The sequence below is a fragment of the Rissa tridactyla genome, chromosome 3 (genome assembly GCF_028500815.1).
Source record: "Rissa tridactyla isolate bRisTri1 chromosome 3, bRisTri1.patW.cur.20221130, whole genome shotgun sequence".
Lineage (NCBI taxonomy): Eukaryota > Metazoa > Chordata > Aves > Charadriiformes > Laridae > Rissa > Rissa tridactyla.
The window spans coordinates 39,320,514-39,343,215 of NC_071468.1; positions in this window are offsets into that span (position 1 = coordinate 39,320,514).

The following is a 22,702-nucleotide window of genomic DNA, read 5'->3' on the forward strand; positions in this document are numbered from 1 at the left end:
AAGGAGGCTCTTGGTCACCTCCACCAGTGGAAATAAAATTCGTCTCTCCTTTTGGAAGTGCACTGGATAAAGCCATGGATCGTATTGCAAGAATATGCCCAGTGTGCAAATATGTCTGAGGATAACCGAGCAGTTTAATCCCCCATCAGAACTTCCCCTCGTGGAACACTACTCTCAGGCTTGTTATTTCAATAAAATTGTTTGCTGCAATTTCATCAGTTCCCATGTAACCACTCGTAAATAGCTTTGTTGTTGATTTCTGGTGGGGAAAACAAGCTACGGGCAGAAACCAATCCATAGTGTCTCACGAGTCATTTACTTCTTATCCGTAGTCTTACTGGTACAGAACAGGTTTCTTTTTGGCGTTGGTGAACTTAATACTGCGAAGCTTAAAGCTTGATGCCGGTGTCTGCCAAGTAGCGAAGGGTTGTTACAAATCTGCTGAGCCGGGGCGGGCTTCGTCCTTCCTGGCGGCAGGAGCCCGGCCTGGTGCACCCCAGACCTGGGGGTGTCTCTGTCCCAGACCCTTGGATGCGGCTGCTGCTTTCCCGTTTGCAGGTCAGGCCAGTAGCAAGGCTGAGGGTGCACCACACACATGCACGACAGCAACGCGGCTGGCTACGCAGGCTGCCAGAGACGGGGCCGTGCCTTTACCACCTGCCATCTTGCACTGGGGCAGCTCACAGAAAGCCGCCTCTCTGGCTTGTTGCAGTTGAAGCTCACGAGTGACACCAGAGGCATGCTGTCACTCTGCAGGTTCCCCCACGCAGCCACATTTGCAGAGCCCCAGAGGATCAGCAGAGCCTTGAGCCCAGCTGTCGTCTGTGCCCCAACTCTGGGCTCCGTCTCTGACCTCTGGCTGAGACAACGCATCTTTCCAGAGATGGCTTTTCCTCCTGCTCACTGGCTAGCCCACCCTGAGGTCTGCTAGCGGTTTCCTCGTGCACATTTGGCTAGGGGAAAATACAACAAAAATACAATAAAATGGTGTATTGAAACGTATGTTACGATGGAGTTTAGAAAGTCTTCTCTGATAAGAGAAAACAGTTTTAGTAGGAAATGTTGAAAATATCAAATCCCTTAGTTTCTCTCAGAGTTTAAACACCGTTTTAAATTTTTTAAAACCCTCCTATCTGTAGCAAATGGCTTCTTACTAGAATGATGTGGTGAAATATCCTGTTTCAGAGCAAAAGGATTTCTAAGAGTGGTTTACCAGTACCGGATTTTTGCTGAAATCCCGGGTTTTCCAGCGCAGCTCACGGTGCTTGCTTTGGTTCTGTTGAAAGTGCAGGCACACGGAATAAGCAACAGGGAGAAGAGAAAAGTCATGGGGCAGAAACTTAATTTTTAAGCTGCTGAAATACAGAGCCTAGCTTTTGCTGTTTGTTGCCTGTCTCTTTTACCTTCTAATTACTTCTTGTCTTTACAGAACACTTTCAACGTGCTGGAAATCTATAATGACCAGGTGTCGTGGTTTAGCCTCGGACGGCAACAAAGAACCACGTGCCGCTCGCTCGCGCCTTCCTAATACAGGAAGAATCGTAAGAAAAGGCAAGACTCTTGGGTTGAGACAAAGGCAGTTTAACAGAACAGCAAAGGGAACAGGCAAACAACAACAACAACACGGATAGGGGAATATACAAACACGATTACGGAACCGCCGCTCCCCCGCCGCTCGCCGCCGCTCGCCGGCCGGACCCGGGACGCCCCAGCCCGCTTTTAAGCAGCAACTTCCTGCCCCCTCCCCCGGCAGCTCAGGGTGGGCGTGGCTCACATGGCATGGAATACCAGGAAAAGTTAACCCTATCCCCACCGGAACCAGGACATTATCCACCCCTTATTCCATACCATCTATGCCATGCCCAGCAGGTTCCAATGGATTGCCACCACTTTCCCCTGTTATGTATATATATATATACACACACATATAATGCCCTTAGTTTATGGGTCATCCCTCCAAAGTGTCCGTTGAGTTCTTTTAATCCACGGCTTTGGGCTCCATCTGTTAGAACAGTCCCTCAGGGCAGGTGAGATGCTGGGTGGTGCTGGTCTGTTGCATGCTGTATTTTTTCGGAGCTTGTGACTGGTGCACCTGGTGTGGCTCATGCACGCCGTCCGTAGGCTGAAGATGTAGATCTTGAGGAAACTCCTGGGCGCCAGCTGCTGAGATCAGTTCTTATCCCATCATCCCTGTGCCTTACTTGTAGTACAACTGATAGCAATTATAGCAATTAACAGCACACAATCTGATTCATTGGCTATTCTCGCCCAAAATCAGATCCCCATGAGGTACACATCGGACTTCCCCATCCTTCCGCATCACCCACCAAGTGCACCCAGGTCCTTGGGCAAAAGCAATCCCACGGATGGGTTTGCCTTTGCCTGAGGCAGGACTAACCCAGACTGTCTTCCCTAGCATATTCTTCATGTGCACTACGGGGACTTTATCCCCTTCTACAGTACGTGGAAGTTTTGATTGGGCAGGGCCAGCCCGATTGTTAGATCCCCTGGTGTTAATTAGCCAGGTAGCTTTTGCTAAATGTGTATCCCAGTGTTTTAAAGTCCCACCACCCATTGCTCTCAGTGTAGTTTTTAACAGTCCATTGTATCGTTCTATCTTTCCAGAGGCTGGTGCGTGATAGGGGATGTGATACACCCACTCGATACCATGCTCTTTGGCCCAGGTGTCTATGAGGCTGTTTCGGAAATGAGTCCCGTTGTCCGACTCAATTCTCTCTGGGGTACCATGTCGCCACAGGACTTGCTTTTCAAGGCCCAGGATAGTGTTCCGGGCAGTGGCATGGGGCACAGGGTATGTTTCCAGCCATCCAGTGGTTGCTTCCACCATTGTGAGCACATAGCGCTTGCCTTGACGGGTTTGTGGCAGTGTGATATAATCAATCTGCCAGGCCTCCCCATATTTGTATTTCAGCCATCGCCCTCCATACCAAAGAGGCTTCAAACGCTTGGCTTGTTTGATCGCAGCGCATGTCTCACATTCATGGATGACCTGTGCAATAGTGTCCATGGTCAAGTCCACCCCTCGGTCACGAGCCCATCTATATGTCGCATCTCTCCCTTGATGGCCTGAGGAGTCATGGGCCCACCGAGCTATGAATAATTCACCCTTATGTTGCCAGTCCAGATCCACCGGAGCCACTTCAATCCTAGCGGCCCGATCCACCTGCTGGTTGTTCTGATGTTCCTCCGTGGCCCGATTCTTCGGTACGTGGGCATCTACATGGCGTACTTTCACAACCAGATTCTCTATCCGGGCAGCAATATCTTGCCATAGGTCAGCAGCCCAGATGGGTTTGCCTCTGCGCTGCCAGTTGCCCTGCTTCCACTGCTGTAACCACCCCCACAGAGCATTTGCCACCATCCATGAGTCAGTATAGAGATAAAGTACTGGCCATTTTTCTCGCTCAGCAATGTCCAAAGCCAGCTGAATAGCCTTCACCTCTGCAAACTGGCTCGATTCACCCTGTCCCTCACTGGCTTCTGCAACCCGTCGTGTAGGACTCCCACAGCAGCCTTCCACTTTCGATGCTTTCCCACAATACGGCAGGACCCATCAGTGAACAGGGCATATTTCTTCTCATTTTCTGGCAGTTTATTATATGGTGGGGCCTCTTCTGCACGCGTCACCTCCTCCTCTGGTGACATTCCGAAATCCTTGCCTTCTGGCCAGTCCATGATCACTTCCAGAATTCCTGGGTGACTGGGGTTTCCCATTCGAGTTCGCTGCGTGATCAGTGCAATCCACTTACTCCATGCAGCATCGGTTGCATGATGTGTGGTGGGGACCCTTTCTTTGAACATCCAACCCAGCACCGGCAGTCGAGGTGCTAAGAGGAGCTGCGCTTCTGTACCAACTACTTCCGAAGCAGCTCGAACCCCTTCATATGCTGCCAATATCTCTTTTTCTGTTGGAGTGTAGCGGGCTTCGGATCCTCTGTATCCACGACTCCAAAACCCTAGGGGTCGACCTCGAGTGTCCCCTGGTGCTTTCTGCCAGAGGCTCCAGGTAGGGCCGTTCTCCCTGGCTGCAGTGTAGAGCACATTTTTAACATCTTGTCCTGCCCGGACTGGCCCCAGGGCCACTGCATGGACTATTTCCTGTTTGATTTGTTCAAAAGCTTGTCGTTGCTCAGGACCCCATTTAAAATCATTCTTCTTCCGGGTTACTTGATACAGAGGGCTTACAATTTGACTGTAATCTGGGATATGCATTCTCCAAAAACCCACAATACCTAAGAAAGCCTGTGTTTCCTTTTTACTAGTTGGTGGAGACATAGCTGCTATTTTGTTGATCACATCCATTGGAATCTGACGGCGTCCATCTTGCCATTTTATTCCTAAAAACTGGATCTCCTGCGCAGGTCCCTTGACCTTACTTCGCTTTATAGCAAAACCAGCGTTCAGAAGGATTTGGACTATTTTACTCCCTTTCTCAAAAACTTCTTCTGCTGTGTTTCCCTATACAATGATGTCATCAATGTACTGCAGATGTTCTGGAGCTTCACCCTGTTCCAGTGCAGTCTGGATCAGTCCATGGCAAATGGTGGGGCTGTGTTTCCACCCCTGGGGCAGTCGATTCCAGGTGTATTGGACGCCCCTCCAAGTGAAAGCAAACTGTGGCCTGCACTCTGCTGCCAAAGGGATTGAGAAGAATACATTCGCTATATCAATCGTGGCATACCACTTGGCTGCCTTGGACTCCAGTTCGTACTGGAGTTCTAGCATGTCCGGCACAGCAGCACTCAGCGGTGGCGTGACTTCATTCAGACCACGATAGTCTACAGTTAGCCTCCACTCTCCATTAGATTTTCGCACCGGCCATATGGGACTGTTAAAGGGTGAGCGAGTCTTGCTGATCACTCCTTGAACCTCTAGTTGACGAATCAGCTCATGGATGGGAATCAGAGAGTCTCGGTTAGTGCGATACTGCCGCCGATGCACCGTTGTGGTAGCAATCGGCACCTGTTGTTCTTTGACCCTCAACAACCCCACAACAGAAGAATCCTCCGAGAGACCAGGCAAGGCAGATAACTGTTTAACTTCCTCTGTCTCCAAAGCAGCTATGCCAAAGGCCCAGCGGTACCCTTTTGGGTCCTTAAAATACCCTCTCCTGAGGTAATCTATACCAAGGATGCATGGAGCCTCTGGGCCAGTCACAATGGGATGCTTTTGCCACTCATTCCCAGTTAGGCTCACTTCCGCCTCCAGTACAGTCAACTCTTGGGATCCCCCTGTCACCCCAGAAATACAAATGGGTTCTGCCCCTCTATAGCTTGATGGTATTAAAGTACACTGCGCACCCGTGTCCACTAGAGCCTTATACTCCTGTGGGTCTGATGTGCCAGGCCATCGAATCCACACCGTCCAATAAACCCGGTTGTCCCTTTCCTCCACCTGGCCGGAGGCAGGGCCCCCCTAATACTGGTCATAGTATCCATTACTCACTTCTTGCATAAATGACTTGGAAGTTCCTTCAAGAGGATCAGAAGCAAGATCAGGCCTTCTGCTTTGTCTGGGGAACGGCCCACTGGAAACTGGGGTGGCACTTTTCCTGGAGGGATCCCCTTTTGTGGTTGTCCTTCCTTGCAACTCCTGTACCCGTGTCCGCAGGATCGAAGTAGGTTGTCCATCCCACTTCCTCATGTCCTCTCCGTGGTCCCGCAGGTAGAACCACAGGGTGCCTCGTGGTGTGTACCCTCCGTACTCTCTCTCTTGAGTGGGGAAATGCCTGCTTCTAATAGCTGAGATGCTGGCCCGTGCAGGTGGGGAGTAGGACATATTCTCTTCAAGTTGCTGGACCTTCCGCGACAGTTTCTCCACAGCTGAGACAAGGGGGGAAGAGAGACTTTCTTCATATTGCCGGAGCCGGCCAGCTACCTCATCCACCGTTGGTCCCTCTTCACCTTTCCATTCCATTACTGCCAGGGAGTTGGCATATGATGATGGTGCGCTCCGTACAAACTTCCGCCACATGGGCCTTGTGCATCGCACCTCATCAGGGTCTGTGGGTAAGTCTGCATTGTCCAAGTCATAATAAATCATCTCCCGCACGGCTAATTCTCTTAGGTACTGGATACCTCTTTCCATGGTAGTCCACTTGCTTGGCTGACATACAACATCCTCACTGAAGGGGTACCTCTCCCTCACGCCTAACAGGAGTCGTTTCCAGAGGCTGAGGGCTTGGGTCTTTTTCCCGATCGCCTTGTCAATGCCGCCTTCCCTAGACAGGGATCCCAGCTGCCTAGCCTCCCTACCCTCTAATTCCAGGCTACTGGCCCCATTATCCCAGCACCGGAGCAGCCAGGTGACAATGTGCTCGCCTGAAAGTCGGCTGAAATCTTTTCGCATATCCCGCAGCTCATTCAAGGATAGGGATCGAGTAATTATCTCTGGTTCTGCCTCTTCCTCCTGCTCTCGTGATGACCCTGGTTCATCATCATCTTTTACTAAGCAAACTGATTTCTTTGTGTACTTCTTCTTCTGTATGGGGGCAACTGATACCGGCACGGGTTGATTCCCTGGTTCAGTGGCAGTGGCTACCACAGGGGTTGCAGTAGCCGCAGTGGCTACCACAGGGGTTGCGGTAGCCGCAGTGTCCGCCATAGGGGTTGCGGTAGCCGCAGGGGCTGCTGCAGGGGCCGCCGCAGGTCTGGTTTCCATCTCTTCCCCTTGAGGGTGCTGCATAATTCTGAGCAGTGCCTGGTAGATACTGGCCAGGGCCCAGCACAGCGCGGTGAGTTGTGCCTCTCTAGAATAGCCACAGCATTTTCCCTTCAAATGTTCTACCACTTTATCAGGGTCCTGTAATTGTTCAGGGGTGAAATCCCAGACCATTGGAGGTGAGTAGTTCTCTAGGTACCTGCCCATGCTCTCCCACATGCCGTGCCACCCCTGACTATCCAGCCTTGGAGCAGATCTCCGGGTGGTAGTCTTAAATAGTCGCTTAACCCTAAACAAGACCTGGAACATATTCAGGAGACATAGCACTAGGAACACGCTGGTTTGAGTATCCCAAGGATATTCAAAATTCTCAAAAGCTGTCATACCTGACCCGAAGGAGAAAAGGGAGGCAAAAGGGCTGGGGAAATTATTAACAAATTCTGAGAGACGGTGTCCAATGTACGGACAGGACAGCAAAACCACATAAACACCCCAAAATAGCCGTCTGAACAGTGATGTTATCATATCATAAATAGATATCGCACAGGACAGCAGAATGATAATCCTCATCCCTCTTCCAGACATGGTAAACAGCATTGCAGGGAGTACATAAGCCATATAGGAATTTATGTAACACAGCCATGAGAAGAAACCAAGCAACAGGATGACCAGTGACTATTTACCTAAAAAACCAAAACCGTTTTTTCCACGTTCTAGTTGGATTCTGTCGTTATCTCAACCCTTCGAGCCCCACGTTGGGCGCCAAAAAGGACTGTCGTGGTTTAGCCTCAGACGGCAACAAAGAACCACGTGCCGCTCGCTCGCACCTTCCTAATACAGGAAGAATCGTAAGAAAAGGCAAGACTCTTGGGTTGAGACAAAGGCAGTTTAACAGAACAGCAAAGGGAACAGGCAAACAACAACAACACGGATAGGGGAATATACAAACACGATTATGGAACCGCCGCTCCCCCGCCGCTCGCCGGCCGGACCCGGGATGCCCCAGCCCGCTTTTAAGCAGCAACTTCCTGCCCCCTCCCCTGGCAGCTCAGGGTGGGCGTGGCTCACATGGCATGGAATACCAGGAAAAATTAACCCTATACCCACCGGAACCAGGACACCAGGTAATGAGGTCGCTTTGCTTCCGTATTAACAAATCTTAGTTTTCTGTGTACATTGATTTCTTTTTTGCTCATTGTAATTTGAAAATCATCCTTTATGCTCTCTTAACGTGACCCTTCTGGGCATGTTGGCTGAAGTGTGTGGGTGCTGCCTGGACCTAAGAGCATCGTTTTGCTGCTTGAGCCATCCGGCTGCTCTGCCGTAACACTGGCCAAGCTGTTTCATCTCTTGTAGTACATTCCTTCTTTCTCTTTTCTGGGTTGTCCTCCTTTTTTGAAGAAAAAAGGGGGTTAAGAAGGAAGATCCGAGAGCTGGAGCACCTCTCCTATGAGGACAGGCTGAGAGAGTTGGGGTTCTTCAGCCTGCAGAAGAGAAGGCTCTGGGGAGATCTTATAGCAGCCTTCCAGTACCTAAAGGGGGCCTACAGGAAGGATGGGGAGGGACTCTTTATCAGGGAGTGTAGCGATAGGATGAGGGGTAACGGTTTACAGCTGAAGGCGGGTAGATTTAGATTAGATATCAGGCAGAAATTCTTTACTGTCAGGGTGGTGAGGCACTGGAACAGGTTGCCCAGGGAAGCTGTGGCTGCCCCTTCCCTGGAAGTGTTCAAGGCCAGGCTGGATGGGGCTTTGAGCAGCCTGGCCTAATGGGAGGTGTCCCTGCCCAGGGCAGGGGGGTTGGAACTACATGATCTTTAAGGTCCCTTCCAACCCAAACCATTCTATGATTCTAAAAGATTCGTACCACTATTAATGCATCACTCAAATGGAGACCATTTCTGTTTTCAGAACAGAAACGTGGCTGACACAAAATCGATCTCTCGCTTTCTACGTTAGAGATTGAAACCCCACTTCTTTTGCAAGAGTTCTCTGCATATTTGGAAAAATTTAACTAAATAGAGATAAATGCAGCTATAAAACTATAAGCACCTGTTTTATATAAACGCCGTGTTCTTTACATAAAGCGAGGCAGTATTATAAAACAAGTAGTTTTGTTTCCTGGAATCTGAGATTACTGTTGGTCCTGTGCACCAGATGTTGCATTCCTAAATAAGATGAAACCCCGACAGGGTCCTCTTTGTCTCGGGTGAATTAACTGTATACTCCAGCACCTTTGAAGAGGTATTTTTTCTTAAAGCAAGTACTATCAAATGAAAGATGGAAGAATACAACTAGAAAACGTGCACATGTGTAAATGTTGACTGTAAATGCTGACAGTCTTCAAACAGCTTACCTGAGTTTCTTCAAATGCTAACTTTCTTACTGTTCTGAACAAATTTAAGGACAGATTCTTCAACTGTTACTTGTACCAATACCATCGACGTGGTTTTGAGGTTTTTTTTACGTTGGTGCTAGCGTAAGGCAGAGTTACCAGGATTTGAGCACCTTCAGTATTCACTTTGACAAAAACCACCTCTGTCTTCTCATCTGTCTGTCTCTCTTTCTCCTAAATTGCTAACCTGCTAAAAAGAGTTAGTTTATAGCCAGATTGCTAAGACACTAGGATTCTTCTTTTATGTTTAAGGACTTTATGGTCATCTTTTCCATGTTAATCCCTATCTCATTTTTGGTAGGGTTTAAAACTAATTTTAAAAACCTCCTTCAAAATCCAATGGCAGGTAATACGTTTGATACGCTCACAGACTGCAGCCGAGACTCCAGCAGACCTCTGTTACGAAGGAACTCTGTCAACCTGACGATACGCTGAAAGGCACACTTTCATAGTTTTTCCCGCTCTGGTCTCGGTGCCAATTGCGGTCAGGTGCTGGGCAAAATGAGAAGAGATACCAGCTCAAAGTGACTGACAGCTGAGGAGGAAGGAAAGGGTGAATGTGCCAATAAGGGAGGGCAGCATATTAAGAGCTTATTCTGTATTCTTATTAACGCACGGCGTATATTTTGACAGCTAAGTTATGTGACGGAGGTAGCTCTTTTTCCTGAGAATTCTGGGTCTCTCTCGTGTGCGTGGCTTAATTCAGCTTCTTTCCTTCCCTTTCTCTCCCGGCAATGCAGCACAGAGTTGAAACGTAGAGCGTACAGATGACCCCTGCTGCCAGGCGTTGGTTGTCTCTGCTTCCCGATGCCGGATCCCAGCGACAGTGCCACACAGAGCTATTCCTTCCTGCCCAGGAGCAGTTTGCTTCCCGGCCACTTCCCCAGTCCCTCGTCTCCTTCTGCAAGAGAAGGTTCCCTCTCTCCTCCTGGCCTTTCTGGGGCTCAGAACTGAAAACGGCCCTCTTTGCAGTCCTTCCAGACAGGCTTTCGCTGGGACTCCAGCACTAATTATTCCTTCTTATTCCAGCTCCCCTGAAAAGAGCTCAGGCACTTAGATGTCTGCTGTCCCAACGCGGTTCATGGCTCAGTGACCGCATGGCTGCAGCTGCCTGGCTACGAGGAGATATCAGGAGCGGAATCACGGAATCACGTAATCTTCAGAGTTGGAAGGGACCTCTAGAGATCATCTAGTCCAACTCCCCTGCTAGAGCAGGATTGCCTAAACCACATCCCTCAGGGCTGCATCCAGGCGGGTCTTGAAAATCTCCAGAGAAGGGGACTCCACAACCTCCCTGGGCAGCCTGTTCCAGGGCTCTGTCACCCTCACTGTAAAGAAGTTTTTCCGTGTATTTGAACGGAACTTCCTATGTTCTAGCTTGTGCCCATTGCCCCTTGTCCTGTCGCTGGGAACCATTGAAAAGAGCCTGGCTCCGTCCTCCTTAAACCCACCCTTTAGATACTTGTAAACATTAATCAGGTCCCCCCTCAACCTTCTCTTCTCCAGGCTAAAGAGTCCCAGCTCTTTCAGCCTTTCCTCATAAGGGAGGTGCTCCAGTCCCATAATCATCTTGGTTGCCCTTCGCTGGACTCGCTCCAGTAGTTCCCTGTCCCTCTTGAACTGGGGAGCCCAAAACTGGACACAGTACTCCAGTTGTGGCCAGAAGATTTAACGTTTCCCGCACCAGTTCAGTCCTGCAAAGAGCTGAATTGCTTTCACGTGCCGATGAACGCAGACCCCTTGTTGTGTCTGAATTAGGACTCCATCTGACCCGGAGATGAGGCCCATGTGAACCAAGACCCCCAGAAGCCTTGTCTGGGGTGGGCGCTCCCTGACAGCGGCTGCTCTCCCCTTACTGCCTGCTGGCCAGCTCGTGCTCTGCTCTATTAAGGCATCTTAGCAGCACTGCTGCATTTCTGCCTGGCGATACAGGAGTAGTACTTAATATCTGTGACTTGGGATTTTTTTTCAAAGGTGTTCTGTTGGGTTTTTTTCTCCACAGACACATTGTTTTTAAAAACTTGAGAAGAAAAGAAGACAGCTCTGCCTTTGAGAAATGGTCCCTGTCCTCATCCGCAGCACTGGCGTGGGCACATCCAGTTGCTCAGAGTCAGTTCCCTTATCAAGTGCTGATCAAGACAAAAGCCCAAACCCAGTGTAAGTAAGGCTATTGCAGGCAGGAGGGAGAAGAGTTTCTGCTGGCTGGGAATGAGTGGCGGATCCGGAGCACACAGGCCACGTGGGAGTCCCGTCCGGAGGAAGCCTGGAAGGAGTGGGAGCACCAGTACATTGCTGTGGCTCAGGCGAGTTTCCCAGTAACGGGCATTGCGGCCAGATCCATTAACCTCTGGTCTTCTGAGTCTGATGTTTTCCCCTTTTTGTCATCTTTAAGATTTGTTACTCACGCCCCTCTCTGCCCTTCCTTAATAAACCGTGACTCCAGGTCTGGAACTTCTGCCAATAGAAAGGAAGCGTGGCGTCAGTCTTTCAGATCTAATAATTGCTTCCTGATCATGTTTGATAAAATGATGGGGGTTTGATAAAAATTAGGGACTTAATTCTGTCGGGAATGCTGAGCCCTGTGTGGGGTGTATGGCTAACCGGGGTCGTTCAGGTGCTCCCTCTGGATGGTTGTATCGGTCTTGGCTGGCAGCTGGCACAGGCGTTTGGGCACACAGTACCGTACCCTGTTCTGCTGAGGACAGCTTCTTGTTCACCTGCTGCATCAACTGGTTTTCCTGCATTGACCTGCCTGGGGTTTGCTTTGTTAAGACAGTGAAAGGAACATAATCCAGGCTTCTGTTAATTTTGTGCCTTCTACCTAGGAAGCTGTCGGATACAGTTTTAGAGAACTAATGGTGACAAGGCTTTGCTGGTGTGGTATTGCTTGACTTGTGTGGTGGAGAGAAGCCTTAAATTGGCAGGAGAGAGTCACCAACAAGCCGGGCCTGTTGCACGTGTTGCAAATGCATTTGCAGTTGGGCTTGTCAGGTTGCTCTTTGTCAAAGTATGTTTCAGAATGAGATACGCAAAAGCCGCCTGGACACGGTCCTGGGCAGCCTGCTGTAGGTGACCCTGCCTGAGCAGGGGGGCTGGACCAGAGGACCTCCAGTGATTCTGGAAGGCCTTTCTCTTCATTGTGATGCTGGGATTCTGGAATTCGTGCTGGGATTCTGGAATTCGTGCTGGGAGAGGCGAGCGGTGTGGTGTGCTGGGAGTGCCTTGCTCACCACTGTCTCCCTGTGCTGGGAAGGCTGCGTGTATGTTCTGTCCTGAGACACTCAGCGCCTACGTCTGTCTGTCCAGGTGCACCGAGCAAGGTAAAAAAGAGCGTAAGGTCAGAAGTGCCTTTGGGAACTGCTGCGAGCTTCGCCACGGTAGACGGGGACTGCAACTCTTGAACGGAAGTATAGTCGTGTTGGGGAATAACCGCAGGAGGTAGCTGGGTAAAGTGGCTCCAGCGTCAAGTTCTGATCTGTGTTGGTTTTGTTTGTTTTTTCATGGAGAGGGATGTCAAATCTGTGGTCTGCATCAGACACAGGGTCTTCGCTGTTGGGGGCTGTTGGGGTAGAGAGCTGAAATTCTTTCCTCGTCTCACCTTCTGCTGTAGCTTTGTGCTTGTGGAGCATCTGCACAAACTCTGCAAGACAATCTGTAGGCTGCACTTGAGTGAAATAAGGCCGATTGTAGGATTCTGGTACAGACCATCTCTGTCACGCTGGTGGCTTTTTAGACTACAGCTTAGGGCTTGGATGAAATGTAGGGTTTTTGCCTAAACCGCCGGGAGCGGGGAGGCTTTCTGCCTAAGTGGGAAAGACCTGACCCGGTGGTACTCCCTAAATCACCTGCTCACTCACCCGCTAAATCCTCTTTCTGCAGGAGTAAAATCCGGCAAAGTGCAAATTCACTGAACCTGACGACTACGAGAGTGCAGAAAGTGACTTTTCCATCTGGTGCTCCTCCAGTGCTTGTGAGTTGCTTCCTGTTTCTCTGGGGAAAATGTCATGGAACCAGTCATTAACAACAATTCAAAAATTGGTATAACTTTTATAAACCCTTTTATAACCCTTCCCTGAAATCACTTTAGCTTCCACCTCTGGCGGAAGGAAAGAACGACGCCTGTCAGCTGCAGCCTTTCCCAGAGAGCTAGGGAGTCTCTCCGTGCAAGAGGGAGTTAAAAGTTGCCTTAAAAGATGCCTGACTGTGTCCTGGGTGGTGTCCTTTCTAAAAGTAAAGGGGTTTTTAGCCCTCCCTGCAAACGGAGTGTGTCGTTTCACCCGGGTATGAGCTAGCAGCCCGGGCTGACTGCCACAAAAAGGAGATGGACAAATTCCCTCTCCTTCTTCCCGATGCGTGGTCCTGCCTCCTTCCTTGTGCCACCTCTTATGCTTGCTGGTTGTCTCTGCAAGGCAGTTGAGCTCTCGAAGCTGGTGGAACACCACCTGCTTTTCTGGGTGAGTTTCCTGCCTGCTCAGGGAGTGAACTTGGCTCCTAAAGTGCTCTAAGGCACTGTTAAGGCAGTGCGAGGTGAGCCACAGGAGTACGGTAGTAGAACAAAGGAGCAGATGGAGAGATGGGAGGCGGCGGCAAGTCCTCTCTTTTGGTGGCCGGGAAGTCAGCATGTTTTGTGAAACCATCTCTTCAGCTGCGGCTGGCCATATTTTTAGCTTTTTCGTCAGTAAGCCCATTGCATTGTTGGCCCTTGAAACGGATTTTCAGGTACTACCGTCAGTCAAAACTGACGTCCCTGAACCCTGACTTGGCTGAATGCGATTCTGCTTGAACATGTAATTTCTCCATGTTTATTTTTCTTGGAGCTTTTTAATGCAAAAATCTATCCTCAGCCTGTGACTCGTGGTACGCTCCTTTCTTTGGAAATAGTTTGGAAGTCCTAAGTACCTAAGGTGAAGAACAATGGTAATTTTGGCTGCTAGAAGACAACTGACAATAAGTAACAAAGGGTAAAGTACGAAATCAAGGGAAAGGACAAATGGAAAGTTGTACCTGTTACTGAGAAGCTTTTTAAAATCTGATTTTTCTCAGCTCCCATCTTCCTAACCTGTGTGAGTAGACTTGAACTCAGTGTATTGGGCTTTTTCCTGTTATTTCTCTGTTGATACGTCTGGGTCACTTTTTGTTGGTGATCTCACAGGCATCAGAAAAGCAAAGGATTCTCCTTTTGCTCTGCTGGGAGAGCAAAAAGTCTCCCGAGTGCCATTATTTGCAAGGAAAAGAGCTAGAGGTGACGTCTAGGGGATTTTTCACTGCATACTGATGAAACTTGTGTCACTCTCAAGAATATTTCTGGCTGGCGTGAGTCTAGTTGTGCAATTTTTTCCTGTATTTACAGTGAAGAATGCAAGACCTAACAGCTGAGGTAACGAGCAGTCTGCTGCAGTTTCCAGAGGTGACTCTTCAGGCACTTGGGGAAGATGAGGGAACCCTCGGCTCTGTGCTGTGCGGGAGGTTTTCTGGAGGTGAGCATTTTCCTTTAAATTTGGTCTCGGTATAAAGCTGTTCTTGCCTGGAGGCTACCTGAAGCCTCAGGTCATCGTATCAGCTGTGTCAGGTTGGTGCTGTTAAGGGGCATCCTGTTTAGAGAGAGAGAACAAAAAGGGTGCTTCAGCGATGACAAATGCTAATATTAAAACGTGAGTGTAGTTAAACTTTGAAGTGGACTTTCCAGGTGATGTGACAGTAGAGCTGGGTGCCTATCTGGAGGTCTAGGCTTCTGTTAAGACCAGGTAGAATCTATCTACCTGAGTGTAAATGCAGGAATTGAGCTCATACTTCCTTTGGGCTGGCAGTAGTTCAGTGAAACAAAATGCCTTCAATTCTTCCTCTACGCTCCAAGACTTGTATTCCCATATGCGTTTAGATCATTTCTAGCAAAACCAAGGCGAATATGGTATAAAGGCTGTCGATCAGGACCTTGTAATCTTTATCCCAAACAACCCAGATTCTTCGGTGCGGGAATGACAAGTACAAATGCAAAATAACAAGGTGGTTAATTTTAGGAGGGATTGCTTGGGGATTTCAACGGGTGATTTTGAATCATTGACTAGAATGAGGTAGGTCGGTCTTCCTCTGCTAGGTACGTTTATTGAAGGAAAGGGGCAGGCACTGTGATTTTTTTTCAGCTGTTTTCAGTCTTCCGTTGGACATTTGCTTCAGTCCTCTTTCTTTTCTCTCACAGGGAGAAACGGCCTGGCGTGGTTGGCACGTGGTCCTCACCTTGAGGTGGTGAACTCTGTGACAGGAGAGCGGCTCTCTGCGTACCGTTTCAGTGGAGTCAATGAACAGCCTCCCACTGTTCGTGTGGTGAAGGAGTTTTCCTGGGAGAAGAGAACTGGACTGCTGGTTGGGTTGGAAGACGCAGAGGGAAGTGTTCTCTGTCTGTACGACCTTGGACTCTCAAGAGTGGTTAAAGCAGTTGTTCTTCCCGGGAGGGTAGGTACTTTTTCATTGGAGAAACGAAGCTTTGATGTTGTTAGGTGCTGCGTAGGCCTGTTTTAGGACAAACTTTGGAGCGTCTCTTTGTAGGAGGTATTTTTTCTATTGTGCGTTAACATCCTGTCACTTGAGAGTATCCAGTCAAGACGGTGTTGCTGTAAAATCTTGGGCTTAATGTGCCATTATTGTTTGAGTTTACTGAGAGTAAACCAAGTTTTCTGGTTTTATTGTAGAGCACAAAGTTACCTGATTCTCTCCTTCCACAAAAAGGCATTGAAAAGCACCTTTTTTTGGCCCTAATTGCTTGATTTCCATCAGAAATACCGTCTTTAAAATGGCTCAGAATTCCATAGTTGTGCTGTAAATGACTTCGACACATTGCCTTGAATCTCAGCCTAGCAAGCAGGCTGAGGAGAACACATTTTTCTGTTGACTTAGGAGAGGAAAAAAGAGCCTCTAGTGAGTTATCTGACAGATTGTTGGGAGGTCACCTTTCAGCCTGCAGTCCTTGAATCTCTGCTCTCTGACTAGTGTGTTTGTGTAGATGGGACACACTGGTGTAATGTTGCTGATGTTTTCTGTCTTCTGTAACCCAGAAACTCAAATGATGTGTGTCCCCTAGCCTCATTATCTTAATGTAAACAAGAATCGGTGGAAGTCAATAGAACATGAAGATTCATTTTTATCATCTTAGAATCTGCAACAACTAACTAACTAACTTCTTAGCCAGCTTTCCATCAGGTGCTTTGGTTTGACTTGCTAGAATACAGGTGGAGTTTTGTTTGTTTGTAATGCTACAGTGTGATGACTAGTAGTAAGCATTCGTATTGGGGTCACTGAGAGAGAGAAATACGTGCAGCTTTAGCGCAGGAGTCTTTGTGTGCTCGTGTCTCTGCTCTAGCAGTCAGTGTTGTGCTGGGATGTGCTGCAAAGTGTGCTGAAAGGTCTGTCTTCGCCTTGTGAGACAGTTGCGTGCAGACTGCTGGGCACGTGAAAGAGCAGCGTGCGCTTCCTCCTTTAGGTGGAGTCACCTTTTTATCTGAGAAGCTGCTGCTTTAGGCTGGCTTTTAACATTTTTCTCAACATTCGTGAAAGCGCTGGTGTGCATTTAAAGCTTCTTTTCCTTTATGTGGTTGTTACTTTTCTTCTAAATGCGGACTAGTGTGAATTTTACTAAGCTGGTCTCTCCCTTCAACGCTTTCTAAATACGTTTCACTCCCATGGAAATGGTGTGTCTCCCATGCAACTTGGCCGCTGCCTCGTCTGACTCTCGAGCCCTGATTTATCCTAACGCCCGTTTGTCAAAGAAGGCATAGACTGTATTGCGGTGCTGGTGGGCTGTGAGCGGTGGGAGACCTCGATGTAGTTGTGTTTGTCTGTCTTAAGCCCCTTGAATACAATAAAGTTTCTTGTGTATAACTGATTTTCTGTGTTTTCCTCCAGTTAATTACTGCGAAGTAGGAAATGGAAATTGCTAAGCTGTACTAATAGAATGCCCCATGTAAGTTGAAGTTAAGTCACTTACCCGCAGGAAATCTAGTAAATGGAAGGCAGTAACAGGTTTTTGTACGGGGCTTTTTTGTCTTTGTCTCTTTTCTTGATCTAATTGCAAACAATGCTTTGATGCGCCTGTATTTACTTTTTCTATTGAGCTTGTCAAAGAGCTCAAATAGTAACTTGTAGTTTTCCTGTAGGTAACCGCTATAGAACCCATAGCGAATCACGGAGGACCCAGCGTGAGCACTCAGCACCTCCATCAGAGTCTGCGATGGCTCTTTGGGGTGGCAGCAGTGGCTACAGATGCTGGCCATCTACTTCTGGTTGACCTTAGTTTGGATGATTGCTCCTGCACTCAGAATGATATCGAAGCATTGGGTGAGCCTGCAGTTTTTCCACATGAATTTAAACGCAAGAAAACTTCTGTCTTCTAACGAAACAGTATGCATCCCACTTTGAAGACCCTTGTGTCAGACATTTCTGACGACTGGTTACAGGTGGCAGTTTGACATCGTATAGTCCTGACCTGATTAAACCTGGGAGTGTCTGACTGCTCCTCGCAGTGTTGTAAATGCCCCCTCCCACCAAGATCCCTGTGCCACTATGATTCTTGCCAGAGAGGTGTAGGAATTTTGCCACGTGAGCCGGTGCGGCCGCCTGGTAGGAAGTTGTATTGGAGGAGCCCTGTTTCCCGGGAATGCTCTTCTGCTTGTGTTAATTGACTTGGGGCAAATTTTGGGCTTGTTTTTTAAAATAAACCCGACTTACCAACACCCATGCATTTGGATGAATGAAATCTCGAATAGGTGTACTCAGATTGCATACACCGTTTTGGCTATTACAACAGCAGCTTCAGAAATTGGTGCCACTTCAAACACGAGGTGCCACTTCAAATTTCATCACGAGGCCCAGACTCCTGCTTTTCAGAGTCCAGGAAGAATTTGGTTACGTTATTAAGGTTACGTTTTTACCTAGCTTTCAAATGTGAGTGAGAATACTTGTCTTATCCGAGAGTTCTTATGTTCTTTGAAGACATACATAATGGAAATGGCAAAAAAAAGTGTTGCATAAATGGCTATTTTGCCTGGCACGGTAGCATTAGATGATAGGGGTTGTCACATCAGTGCCTAAAATGCAGCCTAAATGGCATAACGTATTCATTTATTGCTTGGTTTTGTGTGTGTAGATCTAGAAGTTGTCACTAAAAATCCTGCTGAAGTTGCACAAAGAAGAGAAACTGTGACCAGCGAATGGAGGTGTCTCTGTTTTCAACTACAAAATGCTTCCGGAACAGCAGTATCAGCCCTGTGCTACATAAGCAGAAGCAACCAGCTCGTTGTGGGTTTCTCGGATGGCTACCTGTCGCTCTGGAATATGAAAACTTTGAAGAGAGAGTAAGTAGGCCTTTACACTTGGCCATGCCTGGAGGTGTGGGGCTCTCGATTTGTTGCTTAAGGAAGTATGTGAATGTAAAGAGAACTTTTTCAGGGACTGACATGAGTATGAGTATAATCTTGGCACGTTCAGAAATCCTCTTCTGACATAACTTTTCAGTCATACCTGGATGAAGTGGTCCGCCTTCTCCCCAGTGGACTAGGATTGTTTTCCTTATTGTGCCTGTGGATTGAGGAACTGTGGAAAGCATGCTTCCTGGGGTTTTCAGAACCGGTTACTGCAACTGGGGCATCCATTGAAAGGCTGAAGTATGTCAGTGATGTGATTTTGGTGCCGATATTCTCTAAAGTGTCCAGGGTGAAACTAGTGAGACATGAAAACTCAATAGCTGACCTGTGCCTGAAAAATGTATTCTTTCCTGCATGTCAGCTTTGGCCGAAAGAGCAATCTCACCTGAAATATTTGGCTAACTTCTGGTCGGGATTCACTTCAGCAGATCTGCTCTGACTCCCCAGAAGCTGTTGGATGCATAAATAGACAGTGGAGGAATAATTAGGTGGCAAGAGTAGAGTGTGGAGGTACAAATAAGGTTCAGAAGTCAGGAAGAACAATGCTTGACGTAGTCCAAGAAACGAGAAACTACCTGTGTTTGGGCCACTAGGCTCACCTTTTGTTTTCTTTTTCGTTTTACTTTTTTTTTCCCCTAAACCTGTAGGCACCACTCTCAGCTTGAAGGAGGGAGGATTCCTGTCTATGCTGTCACTTTTCAAGAGCCTGAGAATGATCCTCGCAATTGTTGCTACTTGTGGGCTGTTCAGTCTACGCAGGAAAGGTGAATAAAAACTTTAACTATCAGCCACTGAATTAATTCTTTTTTTTTTTAAGGATATTTGTTCCCATACAGTTGAACATGTGTATTTGTTGTGTGTCTGCGATTCTTTCCGGTACGGAAGGTGTTAAACTTAGAATGCAATTTTTACAGGATTTACCAGACGTGAAGAGGGACCTACTAGTTCCTGCCTTCTGTCAGAAGGCAAAGCAACAGTGGCCATATTCTTCTGCTCGCATTCTCAAATGGTTTGCTTTTGTTCCTCGATGACCGCTTCATCATTTGTTTGATAGTCACACCGTGGTATTAAAATACCACTAGGAGCAGTTGAGGCTGCAGATCTAGAACACCAGATGTGCCCACACAACAGCCTGCCACCCCTAAAGGCGGCGGTGACAGTATTGCCGATGGCCTTGTGCCAGCGTCAGCAGTCTGTGGAGCCTTGGTGAGCCAGTGCAGCTCCCCTGGCAGAAAACGATTCAGCAGAAAAGCCAACGGGTTCCTGCTGTTCTGCTGAATCAAATCGGACTTGGAAGGGTGCAGAGTGTGCAAGAGGGGGAGGGGAACTTTGGTGGTAAGGGAAGGGCAGAGAGATCTCTCTTTCTGCATCAGCAAGCGATTCCATCAGCTCAGCTGTTGGTAGAGTGGCAGTCTTTTAAAATTTGACTTCAAAGCAGTTTTGATGGAGAACTCTTCATTGTGAAGAACTATTTCCAACAATTCTTAGTCCATACAACATATTACAGCTTTCCAATTGTACGGTTGGCTTTTGTCCCTGAAGCTGTTAGTGTCAAAATGTCCTCCTTCATGTTTCAGTGGCTAAATGTGGCCGATGATCATGTTTTGGGAAGAGGTGGTGTTCTTTTCAGCAGGAGCATGCTATTAAGAAAACGTCTAGGTCTACTAACACGACAATGAGGACTATAAAGCAGCTTTGTAACCAAATTTCATAATTTATCCCTTTTTCAGTGAAGGTGATGTGGTGAGTTTACACCTGCTGCAGTTAGCGTTTGGTGACAGAAAACGCGTGGCCTCAGGACAAGTCATGTATGAGGTAAGAGGTGCATGCGTGGGAAAAGCAGACAATAGTAATTTTCTCTAAGGGAGTATCAGTTGAGTTACAGGGGTGAGATTTACCATCAAACTTCAGAGCTGGCTGAAAAAATAATAATGTTTTGCTGAGTCTTCTTGGGCACGGCCTTTGTCCATACCTTTTGGAAAGAAGGCGTACCATTTTATACTGCAGTGTCGTGTGTTCCAGCTAGATTCATCTGCAAAGAGCCCGTATAAATGAAATTCCTGAAGAGGACGCGGCTTTTGCAAATAAAATTATTCTGAAATACCAAATGAATGGCATGTAGGAAGAGAAGATTGGGCCTTGAATCGCTTGGTTTAACCAAGCTTGGGACTTGAATAAGCTTCTGTCTCTCTCCCTTTCTTAAAATACAGTCATACTCTATTCTTTGCTGATCTTCAGTTTTATATTCTTGGTTTCCCTTAGAGCTTTGTCAGCCGGACTTTTCACATGAAATGCACCTAGAGTGTCTCTTCAGTGTTGATCCTGACACTTAGTAGCTGTAAAGATAACTTGTTCTTCTTTTTGGCTGGGTGACCTATTCAATCTACTCTTAAAGCCAGGAAAATATGTAATTTGGTCAGAAGAGTGTACCTAAATGTTAGATCTGTCTCCAAGAGGATGCGTTTAAAATACAGATGTGAGGTATCCTTGTATCTCAGATAGCTAACAGAGACAAGGCGCATCTGTTAGATGTGTAATTCCGTTCAGTTGTACGCCTGGAAGTCTTCCAAAATCTTTTTGAGGGGACAGTAATCTTAGTTCAGAGCAAGTCTTTCCTCCTGATTTGGTACTTTCTCTTGCATGTTCTCAATAGCTATGGAACGAAACAGGGGTGACTCTTGTATCGTGGTACTCTGGTTTTTGTAGGGACTGTGCCTTTTGATTTTTTTGGATTAATTTAGATTTTGAGTGTTTTGCTTATGTGTAGGAAAGGTGCTTCCTCATTTGCCACTGTTGCTTTTGCATAGAGAGAGGTTAGGTGTTTGGAAAAGGTGGTGTTTCTTTAAAATGCATTATCTATCACGGTGACCAAGTAGAAGGATCTTCCAGTGATTCATCGCGTGCTGGATGCTATCTCTTTATCTTTGTTGATGTGCGGGACCTGTGCTCCACAGCGGATGCTTTTAGTCTCAGAACACTTCCTTGTAGTCACAGATTGGTTAGTACTACATGACTGTCTGCCTGCATGGCTGTCTGAGTCAAGTTTCTTGTCCATCTTCAGGGGTAGAAAATTTAAGTGTCTCCCGTTTGCTAGGCCAAGTTTGAGTAAAGAAGGAGGAATCTACTGTTGATCCTTGTTCATTGGATAGAGTTCATAGGAGCTCAAAAGACTTTTTCAATACAGCAGTGCTTTTTGTTCCAGGAATTAGGTTTGAGGCTATGAAGCAGTGCCTCTTTGACTGTGTGTCATGGTAAAAGTCACAAATAGGACTTATGGAACATGTGGTACTGTGTTTTTCTATATGCGTGTCAAACTCTTGTCTCCGTTGCCTTCAAGGCTGGTTTAAGTCTGCTTAAGTAATTAAACAGAAAGGTATGTTTAAGTAATGCTTCCAAAGACCTTTTTTGTACTGTCGCAGCAGTTGCTAAATCTGGTGCATCAAATCACGATCGTAGAGCGCATCTTTACCCTCGTTCTGCACAATGCTTGCGGATGGGCAGAGTATACACTCTCTACTTTGATATCAGAGTTTGACCAGTGCATCTCGTTTGAAAACTTGTTTTTGTGTTTTGCTAGTCAATGGAGTCATTACTTAACATCTGCCATACAATGGAGTTCCTTAGAATGACTTTGCCCGGCGTGGAAAGTTTAAAATGCACTGCTTTGCTTCAGAAGCATTTTCTTTTTAGTTATGAAAGACTTTTTTTAATTATTTAATTTTTCTTTTTAGACAACCTTCATATTTATTTGTAACACTTCCTGGAATCATTAAGAGAAAGCTCGCCTCTTCTCAGATTAGGTGAATTAGATGTATCCTATGAGATCATACGGGAATGTGTGGTTTCATGCCAGTTCGTTTCAGAGCTCTGCAAGTTTAGGAAACTTGGGTAGAATGTGGCGTTATCAGTTTATGGGTTGTGTGGGTTGGGTTTCTTTTTCCCTCTTTTTTTTTTTTTTTTTAATTATAGAGCTGCTATTTGTCCCCAGTACACCCATTCATGTGTTGTATGGTAGACAGTTTGAATGAATGCTGTATTTGGAAAGACGGTATTTCACTTCACGCTTACTTAAAAAATGGCGCTATCAGAGGTTCACCACAATCGTGCCGGGGTTTCTGTGTATCTCAAAATTAGTTTGTTTACTGTGTAGTAATTCGTGATGCTAAAAGCCTTGGCCACGTGCACCCCGTGTCCTTTCTGGTTTTCCCTTTTGC